The sequence below is a fragment of the Excalfactoria chinensis genome, chromosome 3 (assembly GCF_039878825.1).
Source record: "Excalfactoria chinensis isolate bCotChi1 chromosome 3, bCotChi1.hap2, whole genome shotgun sequence".
In the NCBI taxonomy this organism is placed as follows: Eukaryota; Metazoa; Chordata; class Aves; order Galliformes; family Phasianidae; genus Excalfactoria; species Excalfactoria chinensis.
In genome coordinates, this window is record NC_092827.1 from 15,623,954 (window position 1) to 15,640,381 (window position 16,428).

The following is a 16,428-nucleotide window of genomic DNA, read 5'->3' on the forward strand; positions in this document are numbered from 1 at the left end:
CTGCAGTGCCGCAGCCTGATAGATTGCCCTTATATACATTTGTGAATGTATAGACAGATGGTTTTCAATGCCTGGAATTTCTGGCTTAGGAAGCAGCTGTTCGGGTAACCTCTGCCGTCTCACCTTGTTGCCATGGAGCATTGCGCTGAGGCTGAGAATGTGGATGGCTACATTGACTATCCAGCCGAATTTAGGCGGCGTGGCTTCCCTCTTTTATTGTGAGGCAGCAGGGCTGCGGGAAAGGCAGGGCTGTGGTGGGGGAGCTCCCATAGACCTCAGCATCCTCCAAAGCTGAAAGGGACAGACCAAACGGTTGTAGTGAATCACTCTGGGGGATTTAATCTGCTTTGCATCTTCTGTGCTGTCCTTAAATCAGAGCCATGGGATGGCATGCACTTCTTGCACTGTTCAGGCATCAGTAAAGGCAGTCAGGCTTCAGGTTGCTGTACCATGTTTTGTTTGTGTTCTTTGCTGAGAGAAAATACCAGCTTTTCTGAAGTCAGAGCTGAAGGCGGTTCAGTGCCAGAACAAAAACCAAACCAAATGGATATGAAAAATCAGCAACCATTGTAGACTTCTTCCCTGCTAGGCTTCTTTTCTGCCTTGCCATTGAAATTTCTTTCTCTAGTCTGAGATATTGTAGGAAACTATGGGAACTGCTGGGAGATCATTAACTTCTTTCTTTAGTAAAATAATAGTAAAACTGTAGAAATTTCTAGAAGAATTGGGCCATAATAGGCACTAATAAAGCTTAAATGTTTAGCATAAGGATCTGAATTTTTTTTTTTTTTCTGCAACAAAGGAAAGCCAATCTATGTACTGTTGCTCATTTTTTCTTATGACTAGTTTTAATTAAGATGGGAGTAACAGTATTCTTTTTCTCTGCTCAGTTTCTCTCACATCTTTAAAGTGTCAATACTTCAGATTCCTCATAAACATAAGTCTGTTAAAAAATCCTTAATTTTCCAAAATATTGGCCCATTATTCCATATCAACCTTGTATTTTGGAAGCTTAGCTGTTGTTACTGGAATATATTTTATTTATGCATTTTTATGTACAATGTGGCCATCATCATCATTTCTGCATGGGGAGCATTATGTGTCTGTCAGCATTGCCATTACAGATCCACTAGATCTGTGATTTCAAAGTGTACATTCTTCTCTCAGAATAAAACCTAATATTACAATAATGTTTCAAATAAATACATTTTCTTCCATCTACTTCATTAACATCATTTTTTCCTTCCACTAAAGATTCTGTGTCTGTGTTTTGATGTACAGAGTATGCATACATGTACCATAATGAGATTTAATTTTCAGTATTTATGTAGGAAGTGAATATTTCAGCAGGCTTTAAAAATAGATCAATAGGCAGGTTATTTAGGAACCTCAACTAGTCACCCCTTTATCTATCTATCTATCTATCTATCTATCTATCTATCTATCTATCTATCTATCTATCTATCTATCTATTCATCTATCTATCAGCATGCATAAATCCCTCACCTTCTATACATCTTGTTACTTCAGAAAGAGTCACTTCTGTCCAGCATCAGCCACGAGATTGCAGTAGCTCCACGGAAGGCTTGCAGTCTGCCCACTAATGGTTTGCAAACTGAAACGCCCCAGGAAAGCCTGGCCATGAAAGACGCACAGCGCAGGGCTGAGGCCAGCTCTGGGGCTGACCCTGCAAGCTCTTTTCCAGCTTGCAGTGGGGAGAGTGCTCATGGAAACTCTCAGAGCTTTGTTCTCTCAGGTGAAGATCCCATCCTGTCAATAAATCTGTATTTTCAACACACCTTATTCTTCAGAGTATAGCAGATTTTGATTACTATTTGGTTATTTTAAGTACACCATGAGATTTTAAGAATTCCTACAATTCATAGATCTTTTGTTTTGTTTTTCTTTCAAATAAAATGATGTTACTTCTCAAAAATCATTCACTCACACAAAACTATCTTTGATAGCATTGATAGAGTAAGGAAGAAAATTCAGAGCTAGAACTGGTGGGCTAAATAAATAGATTGATAGCATTGTAGTCTCACTGAATGAAAGGATGAATGAACCTTTTTCAACTTCAATTTACAGGGCCAGGAATTTCCTTGTGTTTATAAATTTAAGCCAAACCCTTAAATCTGATGTTAGTGTCAAGTTTACATTACTTAAATTCAATTCTTTATGGTTGAGTGGCATTCATTGTGTGGGCGTTTTGGAAAAGGATGTTACAGTTGGGGCTGGCACAGCAAGCCAACAAAAATACTAGCACAAGCTTTAAATTAAAACCTATAGAGAAAAAATAAGAAATCAGAGAATCTTAACATGGGTACATGGAATTAAGTGCTTTCTTCCACAAGAAAGAAGGAAAGATATGCAGAATGTTATATTAAAGGAAAAAAAAAAATAAATAGGACAGCCTGATTTCAAACAGTTTAACATGATCCTAAGTAAAAATGATCTTAGAATTAGAATAAATTCTTGGACACAACACTTAATTTGTGATCAAATGATATGTCTCAAGAAGTGAGTGCAATGCTATTGCGAAGTAAATGAGCTAAATTTAGGACCTAAACATTCAAACTTTGCCTATGTTAACCAGAAGTTTTTCAAAGTACTGCTATTGATCTCAGTAAGATTATAATCAGGAATAAGTTTTCTTTGGTATTACTCATACTACCAGAGAAGAATCAGAATATCAAGAAGAATTTAAATTTCCTGTGACTTATTGTCACTTTTTAAAATGCTTTTTAAGATTTAAAATGTTCTCGTTTGACCTTTTTAATTTTTTTAATTATTATTATTTTTAAATAGGAACAACCAGGCAAAAACAAACAAATAAACAAATAACAAGAAGCAAAAGAATTCCAGTGAAACAGAAAAACAAAACCAGAGAGTGATTAATAATTTCCTCAATAAGAGAGGAGAAAGCATCTTGAAAATGACCATTTTGTGAATTGTATACCAGATATGTTTTCTCTTGCATAGTGAAAAAAAAAAAAAAAAAAAGAAGAAGAATTGTAAATATTAGTTAACCGCTTCTATTTTTTTCACGTTCATCATGCACTGTATTGCAAGTATAAGAAAATCCATGTAAACGTGCACTGTGCTGAGGTTTGCATTCTTTCTCCTCTCATCCTCCTTTTTCTGTATAGACCATCAGTGGTGCTATGGACACAAGCTGGGAAGCCCTGTTGCTGTATGAGTAAGTCACTTCTGTGTTGCTTGTTCAGTATAAGGAGACAGAAAAGAAGTTGCACTTCTTATCCAGTTCCCAAGAAACATGTTCATTTGGATGTGGTGACAGTCAAATTTTAAGGGCTATAAGAATATTGTCACCACCAGTGGAGTCAGCTGATCATAGAATTGTTTGAGTTGAAAAGGACTCTTAGCCTAGCTCCCTTACAATGAATAGGGACACCTAGACCAGGTGCTCAGAAACCCATCCGGCCCGACCTTGATTATCTCTGGGATCAGGACATATTAATTTGAAACCATTTCCCCTTGTCCCATCACAAATGACCCTGATGAAGAGTCTGTTGCCTGCTTTCTTACAGACTCCCTTTAGATACCGCTGTGTTTCTCTCCACTGTGAAATGCAATTGACAATCTGAGACATGTCTGGGTAGTGAGAACACTTTTATAATTCCCTGTACCAATTTACTCACTTCTAGGATCTGACTAATGTGTTCATTAAATATTTTTACTGTTACATTGAGAGATTTCATTTCTAATGAGCTAAATATGACCACAAACTTCAGCCCAGGCTCTCAGCCCCTGTCCCAGTAAGGTTTGCTCTTTGGCCATGCTGCTCAATGAACATATGCTCTCTTGCAGCTCGGCACTCACAGCACAGAAAAGTGAAACATTATTATTAACAATATCCTTTCATACCTACATAGAGTTGTTTGTTGCATATTTATTCACTTTTAGTTTATATGGATTTGGGGCAAATTGAGACATACGAAATTGTATATAAAAATTTGTTTCTTTGTACTCCCTGGGTTTGAATGTGTGAGTATGCACATTTCACTACTACAAGTGAGCATTCTTCTGGACATTTTTCCTCCTCAGTAAATACTTAAGCAAGTATTTTATGTAAATATTTGTGCTTTTTTTTTTTTTTTTTTTTTTTTTTTTTTTTTTTTTTTTTTTTTCGTAAGTTAATCATGGACTTAAGTTACAGACATACATACTTACGTAAATAAATGCACAGTAAGATGCTGCAGTAAAAGAAACTGGATGGGGGAAAAAAACTGCTGAGCCTTACCTCAGTCCAAGCCATTTCCCTAGTTTATACCTGCTCAGCCTCTGCTCTAGAAGGTCACAGCCTGGTTTTTGGGGAAAAGATACCAGACACAGAAATACGAAGCAAGATAGTTGGCTATTTTTTGAAAACAAAATAAAATAAAATAAAATAAAATAAAAAATCTCTCTTTGAAGCAGTACCACTTTTTAGTTTAGAACTCATAACAGAAAGCCAGGCAAAACAAGTTGAACTGCCTACCAGTAACCCCCAGAATTGAAAACGTCCTTATCTCCAGACTATTTATGAATTCAATAGCCATATTTTTCCTATTTTTTAAGCCTGAAGGGATTTAGATCAACTAGACACAAATGTAGTGTTTTAGCAACTTTTAGTACTGGTACACACTGCTGTGTAAGCCATTGGCATGCCAACAAACTTTGATAAGTATATTGACATTGATAAAATTCAGGGTGCACTGAAGAGACCTCTTGGCACACCAATAACAAATAAAGCTGCGTGGCATTAAGCATGTCACTTCTACCATAGTTAGGCATGTGACACCCATGCACATTTCTTTTCACACTACATTATTATCCCTTCTTCCCTGGCAAAGTGTATCCCAAACAGATGTTAAGTCAAACGGTAAGATTCTTCCATATCTCTGCAAAATGTCAAGCAGGCATTAGGAAATGAAAATAAGGTAGACTGTACAATGAGAATTACATGGCAGACTAGATTTTAAACACCAGATTTATACAAAAGCATTATTGTTTCATGTGAATAGGCAATTAAATACGGTGATGCAATGAATGAAGAAATGTAGATACTGGGCTTCTTTTATACACTCTCACTTCTACCTCACCATATATGTAATGCGATACAATAAAAGCTTTCATTTCTTGTACAATGACTGAGCTTAAATAAGCAGACCAGTTTTTCTTATAGACAACTAACACCAAGATAAAGTTTGGAAACAGATACACAAAGCTTTTCTTGGGAAATTAAACCTTTTTGGGGAAGCCCTGTAAAAGATGATTGTCTTTTTCTGAGTTAAATAAACAAAAAAATCCATCAGATACAAATATATCAAGTACCTCTTCCTTTCACAGATAAGATTTCCTGTAGGAATAAGCACAAATAAGTAACTCAAATGCGGAACTACTTACACAATTAATCATTACAGAAAATTAGTAGAGATGAGTCTTTGCAAAGTGAGTGTGGAATTCCTCAAGTTGTCATGCTCAGAAACTGATGAGCCCTTACAGAGGAAGGAGACAGTATAAATAGCTGGAGAATAGATAAAACTCTGTCTCCAGACAGTGTCAGAATTAGAGGATAGGGGCACAATCATTCTCATATTCCATTTATTTACAGTATAAAACACATCTCTAGACAATCCAGAAAATGGCTTCTGAGCGTTAAGATAGGGTGTAGCAAAAAACACTTCCCAACATTCTTGGTAGCACTCTGAAGAATGAGGAGTATATAGCAAATAGAAGACAAAACCATTTATCAAACTCAGACGTGAAAGGAGGAAGTAGACTTACTTCTCAAGTGCAAGCTAATCCCAGGGCTGACCCTGCAAAATGGTGATATCACATATCTATGACATATGATGCATAATAAGGAAACAAACAGATTAAATATCTGGATCCAGATGTGTCTCTCTTTTCTAGGAACAGTGCTCTGAAAACTCATGTAGATCCATTTCTCAAGATTATCCCAGCACACATCTCTGGGGAAAAACAGGAACTCATCCAGAAAAACAAACAAACAAACAAACAAAACCAACAAACCAAACTAACCAACCAACAAAAAACAAAAACAATCAAACAACAAGAAAAGTCAAGAAATGCCTTTATCTCTCTAGTCATTCAGCTTTTATGAAGTTTTCCTTATTGTTCAGCTTTAAGCTACTTTTCCTAACTTCCAAGTGTAACAGTATTTATATTGCAAAGCAACTGTGTCTCCTATCTAAATAAAACTCTCCCTCTCACACCCAGTTCTCTACAAGAGAGGAAAGGAACTGTTGAAAGCAGTTGATGGCAGGTTCAGGTCAGGACTCTATTAAAATAAAGACAAGCAGGCAATAGCTCCAGGACCAATCTTGTCTCTCTCAAGGAAAGAAACATACGTTTACATGCCATATTGCCTTCCAGAGTTCATTTTTTCTAAAATAGGCATTGGAATGATGAGATTTCTCATCTTCTTCCAAATATGAAATGCAGCACATAAAAAAAATCACGGGTCTTTAAACAATGCAGTTTATTTGCACATTTCAGCTAATTGCTACTTGTCCTGTCCAGGGAGGAAAAAATCTCATTTTACATTCTCTTTCCACAATATTTAACTTTTATTTAAATATGTGCAGTCCTCATGTTAGGTTTTTTCCATAACCTGAAACAGTTGGCTGGAGCATAACTTAAATTGAGTTTTTAAAGACATAATATAACATTATATGTTATTACACAGTAAAAGAACTGGCTTGTGTCCCTTGCCGTATGTTCTTTAGATCAGGAACATCTTAATGTCTCAGTGAGTCTATCTGACCGTGTGACCTGTTTAACTGTAATCATGCCTTAGAGTCTTTGATTACAGCAAAAGCTGATGCCATGGTGAATTTCCCAGTTAATATTTACACTGTGAGACCTGTTGAAATGATGCGATGTCATGCTTATCTGGAGTGCATTACCTCAGAATGTCTGTAAGTCTGCATGAGTTCATCTTTAATAAGAATTTAAAAAAAATATTCATTGTTCTGGGAAGTGAGTGAAAGCACTGCTAGCAGCAATTCTCATTTTATTAAATTTATTTCTGCCCTTGTTCTGTTTTTTCTTCACTTGGGGCAAGAGGGGAATTGGAGGCAGGGCAGTGGATGGATAGAGATTTTTGTTGCCACTTCGTTGTTTTTGATTTTGTGGAAGAAATTCTTCAAAATTCTTTGTGCAGAAATGTATTTGTCCACATTTTTAGATTGATTAATTTATGTCTGATGTCTAAACATGGAGTATATGTCATCTGTGAGTGGTAGTTTACAAAAAGTCAAGGTATGACAGCAAAAAGAACAGTTACATCTTCTACGTTGTGGAAGTATTACTAATAATTCCATTTAAATCCATGCTGGTGCTTGCACTGAGACAGAATTTTGACTCTTTACTGTTTTTACCCATTGTTTAATTTTGGACAACAGCGAATTAATAAAAAGTAAATGCAACTATAGATTACATTTCTTAATATTTGTCTGGTGAGAATTTTAAGTCTACATAATTTTTTTTAAATTTTTTTCCCCCCTCAAACTAGCAAATAACACAAAAGCAAAACACAAGAAAGCAAAACAAAGCAAAACAACAATAACAACAAACAGTAACATCCATCCAAAACTCTAGATCTCAAGTTATCACTGCCTTTATTATAGTTTCAACTTACCCCAACATCAAATAGTAAGAGAAGATATATTGGACCCTCTTTTGTGATGAACATGATGTCGTATATGGAAGGCCTCTCTTTGTGAGTCATAAATTGAAACAAATTTTATGCTTGTATTTGAATTCATCATTATTGGTCACTATGCACAAACCTTGGAAAGGAAAGTATGTGTTTTCTTTGTATGCCCTAAGAGCTCTTGTCAAAGGGAACTGTATGAATAGTTCTAAATTATTCTCTCACATTGATTAGGATAACAGGAACCAATTTTCCCCTTGAAGAATTTTGATGAGATTTTATTTCTTTTAATCAACATTTTTCTTCATACTCTTCCACTTCAGTTTTGCCAACGGTTCCAAGCTTGGGCTATCAAAAGCATCAGGGCTTCAGAACTTCTCTGAAAATGAGAATTTTTCAAACGTCTGACATTATTCTCAATTTTTCAATTTATCAAAAAACTATAGCATAGAAATATTTTGTCAGCATTCATATGACAGTGTTATGCAGTCAATGATTTTGTGTTAACCAAGATGTTAAGAAATAGAGCTAGTTATCAATGTCATGCAGTTTCAAATCTAGATTTCATTTTAATGTTATTGTGTGTTTTATATATTCCATAACAACTAAAATGAAACAAAACAAAACAAAACACAGCAACACAAGAAAGAAGATTTCTGCCTATAAGATTTTGATTCAAGGATAGTTTTTCTCAAAATCAAACAGCACCAGATTACATTGGGTACCTCATATTTAGCCGTTTGACATTATCTCATGTAATCTCATTCGTGTTCCTGTGAGACAAATAATGTCACTTTGCCTGGTCTGACTGGTACTGTAGTGGAAATCCAATGGAACTGCTTATGGGAGCTGCTCAGGGAGACAAGACTGCACTGACAGTATAAAATGCTGTACATAGTGAATATGCATATACATGCCTACAGAGACATATTTCCTCTAGAGAGGTTTGCATCTGTTCTGCTACCATGATTTTTTTTTTTTTCCTGCTAAAGACCAGAGTGAAATAAAAATATATAACCATGTCATTGATAAAATTAACAGCACAAGTTCTGCTTTTCTTACAAATGACATTGTATGCACATGATAAAATGCAAAAAATGTATATGCAAGCACTACTTCTACTCACTACCAAAACTAAAACAAAATCGGAACAACCACAACATCAGTGATCAAGCTGATAATTCTGTAAGAGTAGAATCTTCTAGGCTGACTAGTATTATGTTTTATCTCTGTCTCTAAATCACTTATTTGTCATTATTCAGTTATGATTTTCTTAGGGCAGAACGTTTTTGCTCTATATTTTAACAGTATTTGGATCGGAGTTATGGACTGTGATGAGATATCTGTACACTGGTACATATAATGATACAGTATCATTATAAAGCATTTTGCAGCTAAAAAATGACAAGTAGCATTATGGATGCTCTAAATTTCTTGACAGTGAATGGTTATTGATACTGATTCAGACAGCCACGCTCTGTCTTTTCAGTAAGTTATCCAGGAGTAGCCACAGCAAGAGAAGATTTTAAGAATCATCTCTTTCTTTGAGGGAAGAAAGAATCTGAAGCCATGAGAATTTTAGAAAAGTCTGAGGGACAGATACTGAAACCTTTGCTTCCATTACACAGCACTGGATTTTACATTTGATCTCATTGCTTCTGCTAGAAAGGAGATCTCACTTCTGGCAGCATATGTGTTTAGTGAACACATCCAGCAAGAGGAGCAGAACTGTTCCCTGAGCACGATGCACTCTCATTATTAATGTGTACAATGAAGATACTGTAATTTGTTTATCTTACCAACCATCTCCAACATTCAGAAAATCCAGAAAAATGTGTCAAGGAATGGGTACATTGTTTTAAAACCTAACAGTATAAAAAGTTGTTAAAATACATAGTTCTCTTTACATACTTCCCCACTGTACTAGTGTAGATAACAGTTCATCAACATGGAGTTTAAGCAATTTCAAAATTTTATGCAAGTTTTCAAACAAGGGTTTGATGCTCTTTCTACAAGAAGCTATATTATTTACTCCAGGACCTTACTAAATCCAGTATTTAAACTTAGGCATGCTATATAAACATGATATGAGAGAAAGTAATTACTTATTATAATGTAGTCTAGATAAAATTAGACACTGATCCTTGAGTATCTGTTTAGCATAGGTCATTAATTTTTAAGAACTGTTTTCAGCTTGATGTTGGATAGCAGTAAGAAGAAAATGTCATTTTCAGAACAACTACTACAAGTGTAAGACTGTATATTTGATACTTACAGAGTTTTATATTTTCTAAAGGTAAACATTATATATACCCTGAAACAGTCACAGAAAATAAGAAGCTATACTGCCGTTTTTTTATTGAAGAAACTAGAAGTACAGTGACTCTAAATTGCTTACCTCTATAAATGAAAGAAGCACAAGAAATAAGTGCTCTTTGCAAAAATTCCTTGAATGGAAAAATGTTGATTAGTTGAAGAAAAACTTTTTTTTTTTTTTTTCCTAAAAATTTGTCAATTGTTGATAGTTTTACCATTTGGGAAGACTATTTAAAGTCAATGGTACAGTACAATAGCAAATGGTGGGAATGTCTGCCTAGAAAGTGAGAAAGGAGCTCAAAAGTGTATTCCTGACTAGATTTCCATGATTAAAAGGTAGCAGGTTCAATCACTGCAGATACCAAACTATTCTCTTTAAAGGGAATTGTTTCTAGTAACATCTAGAATGGGCAACTTCAATTTCTTTAGTCATCTACTATTAGGGTTAGTTGTAACTCTAGAGTAGTCAAATGCCTGCGATAGTGTGTAGAAAATGCCATGGCTTCTCTTTGTGAAATAAAATAATAATTTTAATAACAAAAAGACAGAAAATAAATAAACAATTAAATAAAATAGAAATTTTTGCAATTACAGCCAGGGACTGCCCAAAGGCATGCTAGCCCAGGAATAAATCATGGGTTCATATCTGCTTGCTTGATGGAAGAGTTTTGGTAAAGAAACTTCCCCAAAGCAGTTTTTCTTTCCCAAAAAGAAATCCATGCTGTCTGAAGAGAATTAATTTATAGATAACTGGAAAGTATCTTCAAAACAATGCTGGTAAGTGATATAAAGTTCTAGGAAATCAGTAATGCACAACACTAGGAACAGTTCAAGACACCCAAGAACAGAGGGAGCTGAGAAGATCCAAGGAAATTATATTATCTACAGTACAGTCTGTGAAAACATTTTTCTGCTTGTATCACTCTCTCTTGTTCTCATTCCATCCAGTCAGTGAAGACTCCAAGGCTCACATTTTTGCTTACATATATATTGTGGAAACCAAGAACACTTATGATGACTGGGGCTAAGGTAAGCCACTGTGAAAACACTTGGATATGTGCATGTACTCTGTTTCATCCTGGGTTAAAAAGGCAAATCCGTCTTTATGCACCAGTGTGCAACCATGCTGCATTCCAGTGGAATATTCTAAAGGTTAATTCAGAATAGAACTGATATAACAATCCAGAGTGGGTCATGCTGCACCAGTAACAAACAAGCATAAGGATATCTCACATCTAATGTACAAAAAATATATAGCTCTTCAGTATACTTTTTTCCCCAGAAAGCACCATGTATTTTCAGGTGTACTGTGCCCCAAAGAGAGTTCCTCTGAAGAGATGCAGACAGAAAAGCTGACAGACAAACAGACAGACAAGTACCAAGAAATTAAAGAATGAGCTGTTGCATTGTTCTCAGCTTTGGTATAGAAGAAACTGTCTATTTTAGATTCTATGTTCAGCTTTATTTTCTATGATCAGTCAAATAATAAAATAATAATAATAATAATAAGTAATTTAGCATTTATGCAGCTTAAGTTTGCCTGTCAGTACCTAATTAATTGATAAAAAGCGCTGAGAACAGTAAAAAAGTATCCCTTTGCCAGACTCCTCAAGGGATAACAGATGTTCAAGTACTTTCCCCTTCAGCAGTGGGAACTGTGATATTTGTGGAAGAAGCAAGAAAGGTCTCCTGGCGCTTTTGTGCCTTGGCTGTCTCCTGATTCCCATCCACTCTGCTCCATCCTTCTGTGCCTTTGCTGTGACTTCTTCATCAGCTCCAACTGAGAAGAGTGTGGCATGCTCCAGGAAAGAGGCTGAGCTTCCTCACTGACACCACTTTGCACGGTCACAAGTTCACCAGCATTGCTCGAGTTTCAGACTCAGAACACAATGTCTGTGGGACTCAGAAACAATTCCTCTGGCTGCCTCTGTTGGCTGCTCCCACTCACTGATTTATGCTGGAGATGCTTGGAGCTGTGGCATAAATCTGGTTATGTAATAGAAACTTGATAACAGAGAAAGTCGATACGTGAGGGTAACAGAGCTGAAATTACACCCTGGAACAACTTTTGTTAACCCTTTCACAGTACATCTCAGGGCTTCTCAAAGGAATGTAACTTGTAGGACTTGTGTTGTACCAGTATCAGACTGATTCTCTTCCCTTTGTCTTGCTGGAGCCAAACAGAATACTTTTTCACAAATAACATCTCTTTGCAACAGAAAACTACATATTTGGTTCAGTTAAATACATCACGAAAGATGACCAGCTTATTCACATCAGACACTACATCAGTGCTACATTTATTTACGAAAATAACATATAATACTCTATATCATCAGATTTTTTCTGACTTGGACATGTTTTCTGGGGAAAGTAGTTTCTTTGACATTTTGTTTGTTTAAATGGTGCTGCAATTAGCTCATTTCTGAAGTCCATTTTCCATGCTTAGCCCTGTGATCTGTGAAAGTAGGAGGTTTGGCAGGCCCACAGAAGAATTTCTGACAGCTACAATCTGCATCATTCCTCATTTTAAGCAATAAAGACAACTTAAGGTTGTAGTTCTTCAGGCAATTCATACATGAAACTTCCCCTTTATGTTCTCATTTATCTGATTCCTACTGTTATTAGAAACGCTGTTTTTATTAGAAACTCATTTATCACAGATCTTTATATTCATGGCTTCATTATTTGAAGTCCTGATGATAATGCAATTTCAGTTTTTCTTTCTTCTTCACTGAAGCCAGAGTATTTGCATACTAGATATCTGGGATTTGCAGAGAAACATGGAGATGAATGTGAGTAAAGTAATTATCTGATTTTCAAGGTGAGCTTTACTTCTCATGCACATACGTAAAAGCAGTTTGATTTGCATATGTTCTTTATAAAATTGTAGTAATAACACCATTTTTCTGAGAATAAGATGACTCAAAAAATTAATAACTGAAGTCTATGTGAAAAACATTAACAGAGTTGATCTAAAGAAATATTTCATTAGTATCCCAAGAGCATTTTTATGAAATGTGAAGCTAACACTGATATAAGAACTTGTCTGGAAAACATTACTTGAAGACTGGAAGAAGTATGAAAATGTCCAGGTGTACTTGAAGTTGCTTAGCAACTGCATCCTTAATCACCTTTTCCGAAAAGGGAGGTTTGACAGAGAATGGTAATTTCATGATTTCTTGAGGAGGGTCAAGACCTCAACATGCTGTAGCCAGGATGTCACTTTTGCCCTTCAAAAAAGGTGTTAATGAAATGTCCATCCACCAGGAAAGTGCTTCCTCATCAACTTTCATGAGTACTGTGGTTTTCTCACCAAGGTTCTCATTTGCACCTGAGAGAAAGCACTATCAAAATCAGCCATGGGTGTTCTCATAACCTTTTTACTGATGTCCTTTTTTTTGAAGGCTGACAGTACCGGTTAAATTACTGTTGCCTGTCAAGAATGTGAGTATGAATATACTGTCTTCCTTTTTCAGAAAGTAAGAACCAACAGAAAAATGCAGGTATCATTTTTACTGTGCATATCTCTTAATTGCCTATATCAGAACTGAAAATAACAATTCAGATAGAAATTTGTGGTAAAAGAGTTGTATTGAAGGACAAAATGGGAAAGGATGATAATTTGTGAAATTAACACTTCAGGAAACAGTTTCCAGTCTTTACAAGAAATTCCAAAGCCTAATTTTACTTGTAAAAGTATAAATATTCTCTTATTCTCATATACAAGACAGGAAATATTTAATTGTTGGAGAAAACTATAGCAGTAAGTACACTGTTTTTTTGGCCTTATCTGTGTCCTCTTGCTCCGAATCACTCTTCTCATTCAGCAACAACACCACATTTTGCCTCTTCAGTTTTTTCCTACTAATGTACAAGCTCTTCTTGATATATCTAAAAAGTCTCAAGTCCAGATGAGCTTTGGTTTTACTCACACCAACCATTGTAACCAAGCAATATCTCTGAATTCTTCCTATGCAACATCTATGTCCTGCTTTTTGGCATGACAGCTTTCTGCAGATATATAATACAGACTCTAAATCTAACAAGAAAGTCTTTTCATAAAATCTCTAGGATAGAAAACCTGAATAGTTGAACAAAGTTAATTTTAGCAATATTGTAGTCATTTAATTGTCTTTTCAAACTTACCATAAACATCACAAAAGGGAATGTAACAAAGGTATTTCTGTGGCTTTATTTATTTAATTTTAATATGCAGATACATTATTTGTGATTTAAAAAAAATCAAGTTAGCCATAAATGTTGGCCATAATAATGTGTTATTTATTATGATATTCTCCTTTCATAATTTATGCACTCTTGCATTTGTGGTTATGTATCTGCTGTGACAGCAGTTTAGTTTTCCTTAATCTGGTTTTATCATCATGTTAAGTAACCTGAACTATTCTCTAATAATAATATTCTTTTAAATTTCTTCTAATCATTTATTTATTCATTAAAATTAACTCCCTTATTTCCTGAGTCATTCAAAATATTTAAGAGGCCTTCCTTCCTTGAGTTGTACTGTGAAATTGTCTTTTTCTACGTGTACACTGGTGACAATTTTAAATTATTAGAGTATTCCAGACTTTAAAAGACACATTCCAGTTTACCTGAGGCATCACAATTTCATCTTGCTCATGTTGTGATTATATTTGTACATATTCTCTGTTTCTCAGCATTTAACTTTTCACTTCATTGAGACAAATATATATTTGTGAAATTCTTTTGTGTCCTTAATGAAAAATCAATTTTTACTCTGAGAACTGCTATATATGAAACCAGAATATTTGTAATATTATGCAAAATAGCAAACTCTTGTCTTTAAAGTTGGATCTGCTAATAATTTTTCAGATTAACCATGAGTATCTGCTGGTTCATCTAATATAATAACAATAGCCAATAGATTCTAAAAATTCACTATTCGTTGTAAGTCACTCACATGTAAGCTCTCTATCACTTTCCTAACTAAGTGACTTATTTCATCTCAAGGATGTGTAAAACTGGAAGTTCTAATATAAACTTGACGTATAATCTTTGGTACAACCCTTTTTATTACTTACAAACACCTTCTTTCCTCATTCCTCTGTATAAAACTCCTTGCAATAGATAAATGTAGGCATTAGGATTAGTAAGCTACAATTCCAGCTCTGAGATGCCTTTCCTGTAATTCAAAGTTCTTGATAGCAAATTTGCATGGGTGCTTCTATAAACTCAGCTTGAACGAGGATTCTCAATATACATGAGAGGAAATAATACTTATTGAATTAATAAATTTAAAAAAGTGAGGTAAGTGCTTCAATGGTGTATATGATTTTAGTGTCATTGTTTACATCGACTTAAAAAGCCCTCAATATGCATTGGTGTTATCATTTCACAGCATTAACTTCTTTAATGTGTAAAATTAAAGGTAATCAAAGAGTCAGTTCAATTAATCAACTGAGGGAATAATATGTACTCTAATCAGAATTCTTTATAGAATATGACTGTTGATGCTGTTATTTGTGATATTTTGGACTGAAGGTTGACTGTAGTTTGTTAGAGTAAGATATTTTGATGCTGTATGAAAGCTGTTCTACATCATGTTCCACTTTCTCTTTTTGTCATTATTATTATTATTTTGCTATGTGGAAACGCTGCACTCTTTAATTGGGAATGTATCGAGATTTTTTTCCAGGTCTGAGGAATTTTCAGCCAAGGGAAGCACAGAACTGGGGAACAGTTTCATGGCAATAGAGGAGTTTCCTACAAAAAACAACAATCTTTAGCACATCTCATGGAGTGTATAGATGCAGTCTTCTTCCTGTTCTCCAGGGCAGGTGGTCAACAGCCTCTGACAATTTTGCATTTAAGCTTTGGGCAGTAGATCAATTAGCTGTGCATCAGGAGCACTCTTACTCATCACATGTGAATGTTTACACAGATAAGAATCACTCACTCATCCTGAGTCATTGCCATGACACTCAGAAGACACCTGAGTCAAGGTGTTACTTCAATTTTAAACTTCAATATTTTGTAGGCACTTGAGGTACAAGTGGTCAACCACTATAGCTGTCAACCTAAAGGAGTACTTATACCCTTCGCATCACCGATGAAAGAAGATAAGGTAAAGTTTTTGAATTATTTTCTGGAGCCATCATTGTCTCTACAATGTCTGATGTTAAGCATCTAAAATAGGTGTCCTATCTGTAATGCCTCATTGAGATTAATCATTCATTAGGATTTAGAACTTAAACTCCTACAATTAAAAGTATAGCCCTGAATCTCCCAGTCTCAGACACTTTATCACAGGGCTGGATTATTAGTAAAACATTTCAGAAGTAGGACTTAGATAACAGCAAGCACATTGTTACCTTTATTCTAGTGTACATTAAGACCAACATTAGGAAGAGCTGTAGCCCTCAGGACCTGATCTTTACAAAAATAAT